Source organism: Neovison vison, chromosome 11, assembly GCF_020171115.1.
Source record: "Neovison vison isolate M4711 chromosome 11, ASM_NN_V1, whole genome shotgun sequence".
NCBI lineage: Eukaryota > Metazoa > Chordata > Mammalia > Carnivora > Mustelidae > Neogale > Neogale vison.
The window spans coordinates 71,461,729-71,479,720 of record NC_058101.1 but is presented as its reverse complement, the minus strand read 5'-3'; positions in this window follow the sequence as shown (position 1 = coordinate 71,479,720).

The following is a 17,992-nucleotide window of genomic DNA, read 5'->3' as shown; positions in this document are numbered from 1 at the left end:
ACACTTGGAGCCCTGGGCCACCATGTAAGAAATACAGCTCCTCCGAGTCTCTCACACACTGGAGAGGCCCCATGGAGGCCCTTACAGCCTTCCCCACCAAGGTGCCAGACATAAGAATGCAGCTGTCTTGGATTCTGCAGATAAACCCACCCAACTGCTAGATATCACCGAGTCACCTCTGTCCATGCCAGTAGGACAGAAGAATCATCCACTTGAGCACAACTCAAATTTTTGACTCGTGCAATTATATTTGAGAAAAAATGGAATGGTGGCTGTTTGAAGAGGGTACACAACCTTTACTTTTTTGAGAAGTAAAATGGAGGGGGCATGCACTGTCTCTTTGCTCTTTCCTCCAACACTACCTACTTACCTTCCTGATGAAGAGTTGGAGGCAGTGGATTGGTATAGAATTTTTAGATTTGGACTACAAATTTTGGATTTGTACTATGCAGTACATTTTTGAAGGAGAAACAGGGTAAACGGAAATTTGTTTTGCTCCATGAGGCAGATGTTTCCATGTTTCCAAGGCAGGATATGATAAACCAGACCAGGGGGTGAAATGAAAGTCATTAGAAGGGAAGAAAATATGAGGAAAAGATCCATTAGAAATAGGAAAGGTGAGGGGGCGCCTGGGTGGCTCAGTGGGTTAAAGCCTCTGCCTTCGGCTCAGGTCATGATCCCAGGGTCCTGGGATCGAGCCCCACATCGGGTTCTCTGCTCAGCAGGGAGCCTGCTTCCTCCTCTCTCTCTGCCTGCCTCTCTGCCTACTTGTGATCTCTGTCTGTTAAATAAATAAAATCTTAAAAAAAAAAAAAAGAAATAGGAAAGGTGAGAACCAGTAAGAGCAGGTGGAAAGAGGGGACCTGTGGTGGGATAAAGAAACTGACTTGTTTGAGACCATAGGAAGAAAGACAGCTTGAGCCTCTGAGATATTAATAGACATGGTCAGAGAACTCCACAGAAGACAGTGTCAGTTTAGTTCAATGGTGACCGAGCACCTGAGATGTGCCAGACACGCTGCCAATACTAAGGGTCAAAGAAGCAGAAGAAATCAAAGGCCTCATATGAGGAGACCCTCAAGGGAGGGTTGCAGGAGTTCAAGAGCAAAATGGTTCTGTATTCCAAGGAGCAGGCTACCTCGCCCTTTCTGAGAGGCCCGGGGAAGTAGGAGAAAGTTTGCTTCAGGTTGGAGAGAACAGTAGGGTAGAGGGTGGCGTCCCCAAAGGATCAGACTGCTCTTCTGGCCCAAAGAAGACGTGAAGGATAAGTCAGTGTGAACAAGGGTAACAGCCCTTTTATGAAGTAGCTAAGGAGTGGCAGAAGGTTCCTCATGTACTAAACACCTGTTTCCTTTCTGAAAATGTAGAGTGACATTTACAACTGAACTCGTGCGAACTGTGGTCAGGAATCACTGAACAAAATGTCTCCATATTAAATAAAACAGGGTAACGCTGTGCATTTGAATAATGTTCTACAACTTCCCATAATTCTCTCATTCACCACCAGTAGGAAATACCGTGTTGTAGTTGTATAGATAACTGTGCAAATGATAGAAGGAATAATTTATAAAAGAAGAAATACAAATTATACAAATAGAGGGAATATATTTTACATCATTAATAAAGTAATGTACCTTCTTTACCTAATAAATTAATACCTTATCTCTACCAAAATTATAATTATAATAACATTTATATATACCTTTTCATATCATAAAGTTAATTTATAAATATACATGAATGACTGTTTTAATTACAAATTGTGAATGTGAAAAATATGATTATAATAGCAGTACTGTATTAATGATGGCATTATAAATTTGTGTAATTTTTTGGAAAACAGTTTAGCAGTATCCACTGAACAAAGATAATGTCCATATCCTTTGATCTAGTAATTCTACTTCTGGATATCTGCCCTAAAATGGTTAGCCAAAATGTGAAAAAAAAGTCTTATATAGGTTGATGCCCATTACAGCTTAATATTGATAATAGCAAATTACCAGGAGCACCTGTGTCAGTTGGGATCCAGATGTGTCTATCTGGGTTTGTCTGAAGAATTGTGCATAATAGTGATCCATTGGTGTCTACATGTGTATGCATAAATATGTAAATGAGGGAGACTGCCCTTAGGAATTGGGTGGGGAGAGGACCCCAGTGGGTTTTCTTGGTCCAGCCCAGCCTAAAGACAGAGACCATCAAGCTGCGTGTTAAGGAAGAAAACACTCCATTGTCATTCCAAGGCTGCACAGCCCAGTAACTAAGAGAAAGAGGCCCACGCTCCAGTTCTATCCAAGATGCTCTCTAGCTGAGCAAGTAGGGACAAAGTACTTCTCTGAACTCCAATTCTTCACTTTTACAACGCGTCTTCCTGCGTCATTAGGTTATTCTTATTAATGGATCACTCTCTGTTTGGCACCAGTGTACATAATGGTCTTCAGCCTCTGAAAGATGTACCCACTTCATTCACTTACCCAGTATGTATGGAACCTCTCTAAGCACTTCACAAGATTTGACCCGCATAAGTCCTTGCATGATAGCCCTTTGGAAAAAGTACTGTGTTATCTCACCTCACGGGCGAGGAAACTCAGAGGCGCAGAGCGGTTAAGAAGCTTCTCGATCATGTAACCATTCAGTGGTGCACTTAGGGCTTGTCTGACCCTCAAACCTTCTGTCACTCTGTGATACCCAAACCACCTTCCCAACATATTTATGACACGATATTTTCCTATGCTTTGAAGGTGTAGATTGGCTAGGTATACTCATATATTTTCTTAATAGGTCATAGAAAAAGTTTTCAAAAAGCCACATGAAATATATACCCTTTAACTTGGTTTCTATACATTATGAGGGGGATTTACAAAGGAAAGAATAAACATTGCAACACTTCTAATTTTAAAAATCACTTTCTTTTTTTTTAATACTTTATTTATTTGAGAGAGAGAGAGAGAGTAGGAGAGAGAGCAGGAGAGGGAGGAGTGCCAGAGGGAGAGGGAGAAGCAGATGCCCTCTGAGCAGGGAGCCCGAAATGGCTCAATCTGGAATCACGACCTGAGCCGAAGGCAGACACTTAACCAACCGAGCCCACCAGGCGCCCCTAAAATCACCTTTTTCCATTTCATCTTCAGGAGAAGCTGGTGGAAGACGTATGGAAGGTGATATATGAAATTTAGAAAAATGTGATTTATAGGGACTGAGGCCCAGTGGAGGGACCAGAGAATGAAGAGGAAGAGATGACTTCAAGAACAGGACATTCCTGTCCTCAGACACTGGAAGGCAGATGCAGTGGGATGGTGAGATTTGTTCTGTACACAATTAAGGAAGAACATTAATGCTGAGGCATGGAAAGTACAGGTGAACGGATTTCAGGTAAGTGTAAAAAATACTCTACGAGTCAGTGTGATCAGAGATAGAAGGTGCTGCTACTTTAGGTAAGAGTTCTCATCCCTCAAGGCATTGGGTTTTAAGCAGTTTGGCATAATATCATTTAGGAGCAACAAACTTATTGTCCTGATTGTCAGAAAGACCTGGATTTGAATGTGCCATTTGCTATTGATGTGACCTCAGGTAATTTATTCAATCTCTTTACATGTGTTTTCCTGTGTGTAAAATGGGGATGGTCATCATTATTACACTTACAGTGGTATTGTGAGGATATAATTAATGCTAGTAAGATTTTGGCACAATAACTATGAGTGGCATCTAGACAAGGCATAATATATGTTCACTACCGCTACATTTTATTAGTAGAGTTTGCATGACCATTTTGCAGGCTGTCCTAGTGGACCAAGGCATTGAACGAAAAGGTTTTACTGAAAGATGTGAAAGGTCCCTTCACACTCTGAGATCTGGAGTTCGAGATTCCATGACTCACCCTGGATGCAGCTATTATTCCGAAGGAGAAGCAGGACTGGAACCCAGGTCTCTTGACCGAGGACAGCCAGGAGCTGCATGAAGGTGGAAGGAATGGGGCCATTGTAGCTGAGAGTCGGGCTTGAAGTTCCCAGGATGTCAAGATTACTGGGCTAGAAGTCACAGCCCAGTTTCAGGACCCTCTCCCTCCCCCATCCCTCCTCCATTCCCGAATGCAAATGTCAGCGCAGGGCATTCTGCCTGGCAGAGAGGACTCGGCGAAAGGTCAGGGATTGCAGCCCTAGTGTGACTGGGACTGGGACACCGGGGGAAAGGAGCAAAGACTAACTGAGGTTAGTTTGGAAGCGTTCTTTGTGAGGTCTGTGGTTGTTGCTTGGATTTGCCTGTTTCCAACACCACACGGAAGGCAGAGACATGCCAAGAGGTCCTCTTGGCCAGACAGTGAATCACCCCATTGCCGTTCCTGTTGGCAAGATGTCTGGGACAGACACAGCCCTGACGCTAATGAAAAGATGGGTTTTATTTCATGCAGGGCGTGGCGGAGCAGGGCCAAGTAAAGAAATGACCATCTTGAACTTTCGCTTTGAATGTTCACTTTGCTGTTTGAGTCTGGTGTGTTGTGAAATGCCAAGGAGTAGAGGATGGAGATCACCCACACCTGAGGCGCCTAGGGCGCTGGGTCTGGAGGGAAGAAGACGAGGGAGAGCATCTGGAGTGGAGGCACCCTGGATCACGTGCAAACATGTTTGTGTGCTCACAGTTCCGTAAACGTTCTCTCTTCTACACGTTTCTTGTGGGGTCAAAATGATCACTTGGGAACACACAGGTGACTGGTTTTAAAATGTCTGAATTTCACAGATAAGAAAATATAGCTTCCTCTGCATTATTTCCCTCTGATCTGTAGAATGACGTTTCGAAAATTCTCCCGATGGCTTCTTTGCTGAGCTGAATTCTGTAACAAAAAAACTGTCTTGGAGTTTCGTTTCCTTAGAAGCTCTCCTTTAGGACTCCACTCTGTTCCGCATTTCTGGGCCTGTCCCTTTTGAGGTGTTCCCTCTTTGCTCAGATCTTTTGCTAAACTCTTTTGTTGTAGCTCTTGGAAGGGCTGAAGGGGGTTGGCATTTGGGATATCTATTCATTGGGCAGAGCTGTTCCACCATTCTAGCTGTTCTACCTTTCTTGTTTATGCAATGAATGTGATTCCTCCACGTGCACTTATTGAGCGCCCTCTGCATGCACTGTGCTAAGGTAGGAGCAGACAGACACATTAATACGTAATTACTATATACTATGCTAAGTGCAGTGTTAGAGATGTACCCAGGTGATTGGAGAGCAGAGAAGGGGATCTAACCCAGATCGCGGCCATTTGGGAGGCCTCCTGAGGAAGGCACAGATGGGATCCAAGTCTTGAAGAGTGAGTAGGAATTATCCAGACAAGAGATACAAACAGCAAGGTCATGCCAAGCAGATGAGACAGCACAGCCAAGACATGGAGCCAAGGAATAGCCTAGTAAGTCTGGAGAAATAAAAGCCTCTTGGTGTTTCTGGACCATAAAAGCAAAGTGGGATAATGCAGGATACAAGACTTGAGCCTGAGGAGACAGGGCAAATTGGGGAGGCCTTGATCCTAGCATCTTCTAATAAATGAGGAGGTTTTAAACATGGAATGGACAAAGTTAGTTTTATGTTTGAGATAGACTTAGGTGGCTTCAGGGTAGACGTCTTGAGGACTATGAGTGAGAATCTGTCCCATGCCTCTCCCCACCCTGCTGGTGCTTTGCTGCCTGTTGGGAGGTGGAAGAACCATCTTGATCTCTGCCTTCACCTTTACATGGTGTCCTTGCGTGTGTGTGTCCGTCCACATTTTCCTTTTTATAAGGACACCTGTCCTACTGGATTAGGGCCCCCCCAATAACGTCACTTATTTTCTCATCTAATGAAGATTGTATGTATTTAAGGTGTGCAACAGGATGGGGGCGCCTGGGTGGCTCAGTATGTTAAGCGTCTGCCTTTGGCTCAGGTCATGATCTCAGGGTCCTGGGATCGAGCCCCGCATAGGGCTTTCTGCTCAGCAGGGAGCCTGCTTCCCCCCGCCCTGCCTGCCTCTCTGCCTACTTGTCATCTCACTCTATGTGTCAAATAAATAAATAAAATCTTAAAAAAAAAAAGCTAATCAAATTAAATTTTTGGTTTTCCAGTGCATAGAAAAGTTATGCTTATACTGTATGCAATAGTAGTTTTTAAAAATCTGCAATAGTACTTTTTAAAAATGAATGTGCATACCACCCAGGCGCCCTAAATAAAATATTTCAAAAACTTAAAAAAAAATTCCTTCTGGGATTTCCATTTGAACTTCCTGGTTTTTATTTCCCTTGTTCAGTGAGAATGCTGGAAGGTCTGCTCAGCTTCTTAACCTCTTGGCCATATGCTGCTTAGCAATGAGCAGCACCTGATGTAGACTTGACTTCTCTTTGCTAACATTCTGTCTGGAATCTGGGCTCCTTGTGTCCTTGCTGGATCACCATTCCTGCACTCCTATTTTTTCTCTCCTGCCTCAAGAGACTACCAAATGCTTTATTCAGCACCTTTCCTCGTTGCCACCATGTTCTACTTGGCTTCTCCGCCTCTCGGGCCCTCTACTGATTAATGGACAAATTCCTTAAGGGAAAAGCCTGATAAGGGAGCTGGGATCAGCTCCATGCATATTCCTTCTTTCTAGGACTTGGGTCCCTGAAGTCCTAGTTGCCTTGATCGCTTTCTTATGCCTTCAGTTTTGTTTTTTGGTATTTCACCCAGCTCTGCCAGTTCTTTAATAAATAGGGTGGGTCTGACACAAACTACCCCATCTTAGTACTTAGAAGCAGAAGTCCTCAGTAACCTTCTTTAAGAAGAGTAAAGAAGGGTGGGCGGCTGCTTTCTCATAAAGCCACTATTAAACTATAAAAATGAAAATAGACTGACACTTTATTAAACTTAAATTAGTCGATCTGAATTCGAACAAGTGATTTGTACTGGAAACCCTTACGGACATCAAATAATCTGAATCAGGTAAAGCATGTCTTTTTACATGCATTCTCTGAATGTTTTGTTTACACATATGAAGCAGTCAAAATCAAAATCTATATGAAAGCAATTAGACCGTCCTACGCGTTCTGCGGTTGTAACTTGATAACTGGGCAATTGTTGCTGCCAGTTAAAAACAAAGGGGATTCTTTTTACTGTAAATAGTAAGAAGCAGCAGAGAGATTTAAATTTCCATTATAAAATGAATTCTGACGTTTCTTGGGGGCGAGGTGGCCTGCCTTCAGAGTGAGAGGGTAATTGACACCCACTCCCAGCTGTCCAGCGTGTGCTAAGGGAAAGCACTTGGGACATGAACTTCCGGAGGGGAGGCTGCCTGGGGTCTCCCGTCAGGGCTGTGGCGCAAAGTGCTGTGAGCTACTGGCACTTCTCAAAGGGAAAACCTGACTGTTCATATCTGTGCCCAACATATGTTTTGACAACTTGCAAAGTGTCCAAAGCTCTTTGAGTTTTCTTTAAACACTGGGAAATAAAACAAGTTTGAAGCTGAAGATTGCCAGGTTCACTTTTATTCCCTGCCCCGCTTGTGTATCCTGTTAAGGTCTAATGGGTCTTTTATAAGTTGATTTCATAGAAATGAGTAAATAATTACAGCTCCTTTCTGAAGGAAGATTGTCAACCTGAGAGTCGCACTGTAAGCATTTTTGGGAGCTGCCTTAAGCCTATCCCCTTCTCTTATCACCCCCTCCATAGCTCACCATGAGTGGCCTTGTGTGTGTGGTGTTATGCCCTGTCTTATACACGAGGACTCCAGAAACAATCCTCCCAACAGAAGACTCACAGACACCTTCTGCTCTAGGATGCCCACATCTAGGACACATGGATCTGCTCTCAGGAGGTTGGGGACCTGCCAGGCCCTGGCAGGGGCTTACGGCTGTGTGGGCAGGGAATAATGGGGCCGGTTCTGGAATGTGCTCTAGAAGGGAGGGTAATACAGCCTCATGGACCAGTCTCAGGTATTCTTCTGGAGCAGTATTTAGGGATTCGTACAGCCTGAGTGGGTGGACAAAACAGGGCACACTAAAGCATGGGGCCCCGGACAGGACACCAAGGGCCCATGTCTGAGGACTACTGGATCCAAATGGCTCTCTGATTCATGGCATTACAGGCCTAACTGTATTAACAATATGTATTTTTAAATACAGGCAGAGGAAGGAAGGATGAGTATTAGAGGTAGAGTCTGCCCATAAGTTTAGCTTTTCTGAGTGGTTTCACCAAATCTTCTCCTTTCTTCCTCTTAGGAACCAGAGGGTTCACTAAAATCCCCAGGTTAGTTTTTTTCTCACAAGAGTTTGCATGGCACCTGCAGTTGGTGGCGGGGGTAAGGGGAGTGGGAGTGGGGGTTCTGGTGTGGGGAGAGAAAGACGATTAAGAGGGGGGTGGATCTGGAAAGGGCAGAGGTGTGTGTGGGGAGGATGTTTATTCCCATAAGCAGTGGCTCCACCAATCTGCCCTCTGCTTGCCAACTCCCTGGCCTCATTGTTAGTCTTTTTTTTTTCCCCACCAGGCTCTCAGGTAATTGACTCTATGCTGGGGAACAGTTTCCCTTCTGATTTCCAAAGGTTCCATCTGTGCATGGAAAGAGAGTCAGAGAAAACATGGCGGCATGTCAGCTCGTAGTTGCTCTACTTGAGCCTACCTGGCCCTCAGCACTGCCACAACCTGGCTCCTCAAGGTTAGGGGTGCCCATCAGAAATAGAATGGGGACATTATTAAGGGGGCCAGCCTCCCTGACTCTTGATGTTTTTGAAACTCGGCATGGCTGTTTTACTCAGCGAGATCATATGTCCTGTCACATATGTTCTCTTTCCCTCTTTCTACTTCTCTCTCTCCCTCCCCTGTCTCCACATCTGGGAAAGAGCATTCACGGCTTGTTTGTTGGTGTTGCTGTCTGTGAGCTCTCATGCTGAAGGCCGACATGATATCGATACTCTGGCAAGATATTATTCCATTTTAAAGATTTTATTTTTAAGTAAGCGCTACACCTCATGTGGGGCTTGAACTTACAACCCTGAGATTGAGAGTCACAAGCTCTACTGACTGAGCCAACCGGGTGTTCCAAAGCTTTATTATTTTCAAAGTAGCACCTTTGAGTCCTTAAAGGGTTGTCTCATTTAATTTGGATCATCTTGACCTTTTAAGGGAGCTTGTATGGGGATGCCTGGTGGCTCAGTCGGTTAATCTGCTTTGGGCTCAGTTCATGATCCCAGGGTCCTGGGGTCGAATCCAGCATTGGGCTCCTTGCTCAGCAGGAAGCCTGCTCCTCCCTTTGCCTGCCGCTCTCCCTGACTGTTCACTTGCTCTCTCTCTGACAAATAAATAAATAAAATCTTTAAAGGAGCTTTTACGAGAGCAACTGAAGTGCCTCCTTTGCAGAGAAGATAAAAAGTGTGCGACAAAGGGAAGTAACCTTGGAGGCATGGACGATCTTTCAAAGGCTGAAGAGTCACCCGAACTAGCTCAGTTTTGGTACATGACTTTACTACATGCTTTTGTACAGAAAACCGGCTTCTACCTACTGTGTTCTGAGCTTATGACTGTCAGGGGAGGCCACCAGGGGGTCACCTGTGTCCCGGGCCAGGTCCTTATGGGAACGTGCCAGAGCACCGCAGCTGGGGATGATGAACTCCTGGTCCCATGAGACCCGCTGGCGCTGGCAGGGCTGCAAAGGGAAATTTTGCAAGCTTCAGGCCATGAACCCAAGAGGAAATTACATTTTAAGCAAAAATAAAATGCTGTGGAAATATTTAATGTTAGGTAATGTTTGCGTCAGGGATCACCTCCCTTCTGTTTAATCTTTTCTTCCTTTTGTCCTGTGGCTTCTCATTCCTTCATAACAGAATACAGGGCATTGTCCGCGGAGCACTGTCTGAGGAACGCTTGTGTCAAGCTCTTCTCGATAATATCATTTCAGTTACACTTGAATTTGAGGCTCTGCCCTCCTTCTCAGCCCTGATTGTCTGGAGCATGAAGGGGAAATGTATCCATTTAATTTTGACTGGAGAAGTAAAACTTGAACTGGAATGCATTAAATGTGGGTCTAAAATTCAGTCACAGGAAAAGTCACAGTTTTTAGCCCAACGTTACCCCCTAGTGGGACACAAAAGAATAGATGCTAACCAGGGTATATGGGATGCAAACAAGCAGGTGTAACTAGAGGTTTTGTGTCTGCTCTATGGCAAATACTGGGGCTCTTAAGAATGCAATTTATTTTTTTATTTATTCTTAAATTTTACTTATTTCAGAGAGAGAGCAGGTACACAGGTATGAGCAGGGGAGGTACAGAGGGAGAAGCAGACTCCGCGCTGAGCAGGGAGGCAGACTCAGGGCTTGATCCTCCGATCCTAGGATCCTGAGCCACCCCGGCGCCCCAAGAATACCACTTAAAAATACACTTCCGAAGGGTACCTGGGTGGCTCGGTCAGTTGGGCATCTTCTTCAGCCTGGGTCATGATCCCAGGGTCCTGGAATCAAGCCCCACATGGGACTCCTTGCTCAGCAGGGAGCCTGCTTCTCCCTCTCCCTCTGTTGCTCCCCGGCTCGTTCTCTCTCTATCAGATAAATAAAATCTTTAAAAATTATATACTACCCATTTGGAAAGTCACTAGGCTTCAGAGAAGGTGGAGCAATTTATTATGCTTAATAACCTGCTCATTTTCTTTCATTTTATCCTCCTGTTGTTGCCATAGTGAATGGCATGTAAGAATTGGAGAAAAAAACAAAATGATCTCATGGAAATGATGCAATGTTGTAGAACACAAGATACCAAAGGTTGGAAGATAAATCCAGAAGAAATCTAAAGGACTGGTAAACATTTCAAGAAATATTCAACTATCTCTATTATGAGAAAATTCCAACTGAAAATATCGTCTTTCACTGATCGGATTAATACAAATTAAAAGGTTGTGGAGGGGTCCCTGGGTGGCTCAGTTGGTTAAGCAGCTGCCTTCAGCTCAGGTCATGATCTCAGGGTCCTGGGATTGAGCCCCACACTGGGGGGTGGGGGGTTCCCTGCTCAGCGGGGAGTCTGCTTCACCCTCTGCCAGTGCTGCTTCCCCAGGGTTGTGTTCGCTCTCTCTTTCAGATAAGTAAATGAAAGAAGTAAAAACAGAGCTACCCCATGACCCTGCAATTGCACTACTGGGTATTTACCTCAAAGATACAGATGTAGTGAAAAGAAGGGTCATCTGTACCCCAATGCTCACGGGGTACAGCAATGGCCAGCAGCAATGACCACAGTCACCAAACTGTGGAAAGAACCAAGATGCCCTTCAACGGACGAATGGATAAGGAAGATGAGGTCCATATACACTATGGAGTATTGTGCCTCCATCAGAAAGGATGAAAACCCAACTTTTGTAGCAACATAGATGGGACTGGAAGAGATTATGCTGAGTGAAATAAGTCAAGCAGAGAGAGTCAATTATCATATGGTTTCACTTACTTGTGGAGCATAAGAAATAACACGGAGGACATTAGGAGATGGAGAAGAGAAGTGAGTTGGGGAAAATGGAGGGGGAGACAAACCATGAGAGACTGTGGACTCTGAGAAACAAACTGAGGGTTTTGGAGGGGAGGGGTGTAGGGCATTGGGTGAACCTGGTGGTGGGTATAAAATAGGGCAACTATTGCAAGGAGCACTGGGTGTGGTGCATAAACAATGAATTCTGGAACACTGAAAAAAATTAAATTTTTTAAAAAATTAAAAAATTAAAGGTGGTTGACTTCAAAAGTTGAAGACATGGGAGAAGACAGCACCGGCTGTTGGTGGGAGTGTGAGAGCAAGTAGATTGTTTTGAAAGGTGATCTGGTGGCTATTTGTTACTATTTTTAATGGGCATTTTACTCCTTCAATTCTACCCCAAGGAAATATTCTTATATATGCTACAAAGTCTTTACAGTGATATTTTCTCCCACAGTGTTTATAATAATAAGACTCTACTTATTATAAACAGTGAAATAATGAAATAGTGAAAGCCCACCAGCTGGGAGGGGGAAGGCAGGTATGGTATGGGATATTCCTTTTCTATGGAATATTGGGCTGTCATGAATATAAATGAGGTAGATTTACATATTTGAACAAGAATAGCTCTCTCTGACACTTAGGTGGAAAAAATGGAATCACAGAATAACTTTCAATTTGACCTCATTTTCCTTTTTTTTTAAAAAATGCATGTGGATAAACGTGTTTATAAATTCATAGAACAAATGAGCCTCAATCCATCAAGGATATCTACCTCTGTTAGGAGATAGGATTTGAGGTGCTAGTCGAGGAAGACTTTCTTTCCACCTAATTTTCTGTTGTTGGGTATGGGTGTTCATTTTCAGTTGCTGCATCTGTGTATTCCTTGCATGTAAAAAGCAAACAAAATAGTTATTAAGTGATGTTCATGCAGGTGCCCTAATGTCTACTGGAGCCTTCTTTACTGTATTGTATAGAGAGTTTCTATTTAACAAAGTAGAAGGCTGTGCAGTGACAAGTCTTTCCACCAAGTGTCATTTTCCAAGAAATCTCAGTATGTGGTAAACATTTTTCTGGAGAAATGTGTGAATCTGTAATCTTCCAGAGAGTCTGTCCGAATCGTTTCCTGGCTTGGTCACTGCCCAAGTCAGCCCTGTTGACCCAGGGCTCTAGACTGAGCAGTGGTGGGCGAGGTGGCAACAGAGTTCCAGCCCAAGGACCTCAGCCCTTATTCTCTTCACAGCAAACCCCTGAACCTCTTCAAGCCACTGAGGAGACAACTCGCTCTACAAAAATCCTCCATTTCGCTCTTCCCTATTCAGAAAGAAGAAGGAATTCCAAAGGAGATTCTGAAATCTCCATGTCAACCTGTGTGTTTTATGAAAGCTACTTCACAGACTACTTCCTTTTCAAAGGAGTTTGTACTTTTGTATTTTGCTTAAGTCTTTTGGAAAGCCCCTGTACTCCGGTTAACTTCACGAAAAAAGCATTTACAAATTCCCTGATTGCATAATGCCTCTTCTTCTCCTCCTCCTCTCCTCCTCCTCCTCCTCTTCTTCTCCTTCTCCTTCTCCTTCTCCTTCTCCTCCTCCTCCTCCTCCTCCTCCTCCTCCTCCTCCTCCTCCTCCTCCTCCTTCTTCTTCTTCTTCTTCTTCTTCTTCTTCTCCTCCTTCTTCTTCTTCTTCTTCAAAGATTATTTATTTATTTATTTGACAGACAGAGATCACAAGTAGGCAGAAAGGCAGGCAGAGAGAGAGTGGGGGAAGCAGGCTCCCCGCCGAGCAGCGAGCCTGATGCAGGGCTCGATATGCAGAGCTCGATCCCTGAGCTGAAGGCAGAGGTTTTAACCCACTGAGCCACCCAGGCGCCCCTGTAATGCCTCGTCTTCTTCATGAGACCAGCTGCTGAGGAAATCACCCAGTGCTCCATTGCAAAATGTGTTGTGCTTTCATTTTTTTTCATTAACTTTCCATTAATAGTCTTCTCAGCTTCAATGAGCACGTCTTTGACTTCTTTCAAGAAGGACCCAGTGAGGGACCCCAGGGTGGCTCTGTCGATGAAGCGTCTGCCTTCAGCTCAGGTCATGATCCCAGAGTCCTGGAATCGAGCCCTGAGTTGGGCTCCCTGCTCAGCGGGAAGCCTGCTTCTCCATCTCCTACCTCCCCTGTTTGTGGTCCCTCTCTCACTGTCTGTCTCTCTGTCAAATAAATAAATAAGTAAATCTTTAAAAAAGAAAGACCCAGTGAATTCAGGTATTACTTCTCTTTTTTTTCCCCTTGCTCTGATGTGTAGTTCGTTACTTCTCATTGTGAGAAGAGATACTGCGTTATATCATGCTGGGCATACCTGATGTTTCAATTTATTTTATACAAGACTATCTTTATACAATTAATTTTATACAATAAATACAAATAACAAAAATACGAATTTTTTTAAAGATTTTATTTATTTGCCACACAGAGAGAGAAATCACAAGTAGGCAGAGAGTCAGGCAGAGAGAGAGGGGGAAGCAGGCTCTCCGCTGAGGAGAGAGCCCGACTCGGGGCTCGATCCCCAGACTCTGAAGTCATGACCTGAGCCGAAGGCAGAGACTCAGCCCACTGAGATACCTAGGCGCCCCCAAAAATACAAATAATTTTATACAAGTATTCAATTTATACAAAACTAATGTCCAAATACCAAATACTCACTTTTGGGCTCCTGATGAAATGTCATCTTGATCACATCCTATTTTATACCAAGATCTCTTTCACTTCCAAAACTTAAAAAGTCAACACTTTCCTTTACATCTCGAGCTAGACCTAAAAAAGTTGCCACAGGAGTTGAGGGAGGAGTTCGAATAACGTACATGGCTCACAGATTTTGACAGCATGACAGAGGATGCTGTAAATCATGCACCAAAACCAGCCAGTGGGGAAAATGAATAAACTGTAGAACATTACACTCTAGGTTCTTCTCCTCTCAGAATATGGACCAGTGCTGAGAAATCAGTTTCTATGCAGACAGGGAGTGACTGATCATAACTGTTCCTATGTGCTTGTTTATTTTTCTATAGGAAGTTGGGGCGGGAGGGGAACATGATTACACTGAAGTTTTAGAAAGATCATGTAACAGCAGGTTAAAAGAGTAACTGGAGGGGATGAGGGGAGACTAGAGGCAGAAACATAAAGTGGCCACGATCCCGCAATCTTTGTCCTTTCAAACACTTGCCACAAACATGAATGTGCACATATGAAAGTGTGGCATCGTGACCTTACAGACTTCATCATTTTCTTTCTTGTTAGCCGGTGATTAGAGGAGTAACTCTCATACTCAGCCTGACCAATAGCCAAGGGGCTACTGTGAATGACTGCCTTCCAGTTATTAAGAGAAACAGACCCAGTTAAGGAAAGTTGCATTGGGGTTGCAAGGGTCAGGGGCTATAAATCCATATGTAGCCTTTCATCAGAGCATCAGCCTCTGAGTCCCCCTTTTGGGTCATACTTTGAGGCATGAAGTTTGACCATCAGATATTGTGCAAAGTTGTCAAGAAAAGTCAAGGTGCTGAGAGCTTGCTTGATCCACCATAGACTGAGCACGTTCTGTTCTTTTAAGTAAGAAGCAATAGAACTTCTCAAGTCATGCACCAGGCAGTTGGGATTGCTACTGTAGTTTAAGGATAACCCTTTTTTTTTTAAGTGTAGTTCCGAGTGATGAGGATTGATCAAATATTAACGTGAGCCTCATAAAATCTTGGACCAGGATGCCTGGGTGGTTCAGTGGGTTAAACTTCTGCCTTTGGCTCAGGTCATGGTCCTGGGATCCTAGGATCGAGCCCCACATTGGGCTCCCTACTCAGCCAGGGAGCCGGCTTCTCCCTCTCCTTTTGCCCCTCCTCCTGCTTTTGCCCCTTCTCTCTCATAAACAAATAAAATCTTAAAAAAAAAAAAAACACTATCTTGGACCTATAGACAAGTACAGAGCCAGACTGATTGCATACTTGGGAACAAACAGAAGAATCCAGATTAAGAGGTGTTTAGAAGGGCACCTGGGTGGCTCTTGCCTTTGGATCAGGTCATGATCTCAGGTTTCTGGGGTAGAGACCCACATCGGGCTCTCTGCTCAGCAGGGAGCCTCCTTCCCCCTTTCTTTCTGCTTGCCTCTCTGTCTACTTATGATCTCTCTTTGTGTGTCAAATAAATGAATAAATAAAATCTTTAAAAAAAAAGAGGTGTTTATTTTTTTAATTTTTTTTAAGGTTTTGTTTATTTATTTGACAGAGAGAGATCACAAGTAGACGAAGAGGCAAGCAGAGAGAGAGAGAGAGGGAAGCAGGCTCCCTGCTGAGCAGAAAGCCCGACGAAGGACTCGATCCCAGGACCCCGAGATCATGACCTGAGCCGAAGGCAGCGGCTTAACCCACTGAGCCACCCAAGCGCCCCAAAAAGAGGTGTTTAGAAAAAATGATGGCTAGGTCTTGGTAACTAGAAGTGGATCGCATGCTCTCAGGAAGAATCAAAGATGACTCACATTTCTGGCTTCAGGTACCAATGGATATTAGTGCACTTAATTAAGCTAAGAAATGACAAAAGGGAATATGTTCTAGGGAGAACATGGCAAGTCCAATTTTTCAGATGCATATAGTACATTCAGGAAATGAGAGTGAGGAAAAAGCTTGAACTCCTAAGTCACTCAGTACACACTTGTTGAATGAAACAGTTCAGGAGAGAAGCTTGAGCTGAGATAAACTTCTCCAGTCAATAGCAGACAGATGAAGTTGAAACAGTTGAAGTTGGGTGAGCTCCTTCAGGACAAGCAGTGGAGAAGACAGCCTTAGGGGATTGCTGTGGTACTCATTGCTTATGGGGTGGCAAAGGAAGGCAGGCCAGGACTACTGATGGAGGCTTTGTCTAAGAGAGAAAAAGGAATCTGGAAAATACTGGTTTCGCAGAGACCATGCAAGGGAGGAGGGAGTTTTAATGTAGGAACGTCAATAGATCTAAATGTCACAGAGAGAGGAATTAAGAACTGGAAAGCATCTATTGGTTCAGGAATTTGGGAAAGCACAGGTGTTCTAAGCTTCAGTGCCCTGGTGAATCCCCAATTCATAATGAAGTGAAGGGAAGTCAGATTGGAAATGAAAACATGGAGGTAGAAGATGGCACTACTCTTTCATGATGTTTGGGGCTGTAATACTGTTGATAAATCCGTAAATAGAGTATGTAAGAGAGCTAAGGAATTGAATATATGAAGATGCTCAAGACAAAAGAAGTAAAAGGATCCCAAATTTTCTCCAAAATGGAGGAAGGGGAAATCAGATTGCAGGTTCATATGAATTGGTAGTCGAGGGACTAAAAGTGGAACGTTGCAACTGATAGCGCAAGTTATATGTGTGAATCAAATTTTTTACCTAAGAAGGGGCAGGAGTAGGATTAGGGGTCTTTAAGAAACCAGCCAAGAATTAAAGTAGCTATTTTGGGATTAGGAGGATTGGATTAAGGACCTGAAAAGGGATCGTTGAGTGGCAGTCGGAGCTCCTCTGAAAATTGTATCAGCACAGATCTATAGAGTGGGAACTCACCCCACCCCCCGGAGCCCAGATAGGACTGAAGAGGGCAGATGCTTGTAATGATTCAAGATTTGGTGATCACAGAGTGGCCTCAGAAGGTGGAGGAAAATGGAGTCGAGCAAGCCGGGAAGACAGTGGTTGAAGAGACCACCACGGGACCGAATCTGGTGAGGAAATTCAGCGAAAGACGTGGCAAACTAACCGAGGCTTAGCGGCAGCAGCGGGAGGCGCGGAGCTGCGGAGAGAGGTTGATGTTCTGAGACACAGCGGGGAGTTGAAACCACAGAAATCAAGTTTGGAGTCTTTGGGGAGTGTGGTGGAGTGTTCTTTCCACAGATGCTGAAGTTTCCCTGGTGGTGGCAAAAGGGAGGGCGGTTCAGAGAGGATGTCTGTGATGTGGATGCTAAGTACTTGGTGAATGCTGGCGAGGACTCAGGGAAACCCAGATTGGTAGAGGCGACGGGGCCCAGGGGGCCCAGTTCCCTGACACACCTCTCCCTGAGGCATAGAGTCTAACTCCCTCGTTTTGGTCTGACTGGGCCTGTGACTGCTTTAACCCCTGCGTGGATGGGTCCCTACTCCAGGAGTGAGGGCGGAGGAAAAAGCCATGGCCAGCTCTTAACCTGAATCATGACAGTGATTCTTAACCCGCCCGCCCGCTTCAAATGTTGCGCTTCTACCATGATTCTCATTTGCGTGCTCAGAATTATTCTTGACATCTAAGTCCGAACATGCCACCTCTGCTCCCGCTTATAGGATGCTCCATCTCAGAGCAAAAAGCAAGAGTCTTTTCACTGGCCTCGGAGATCCTGTGAACTCTGGTTCCCAGTTACCGCTCTGCCTCATGGCTAATGTCTTCCTTCTGCTTATACACAGATCCTTCTTTTGCCTTCAACTTGCCAGGCAGCCTCCTACTTCAGGGGCCTTTGTACTTGCGGTTTCTTTTGTCTGAGATGCTCTTCCCTCAGGTATGGGCGTGGCTCACTCAAAAGGTACCTCTGTGAGGTCTTCCCTGAGAGTTCGAGGATTTCA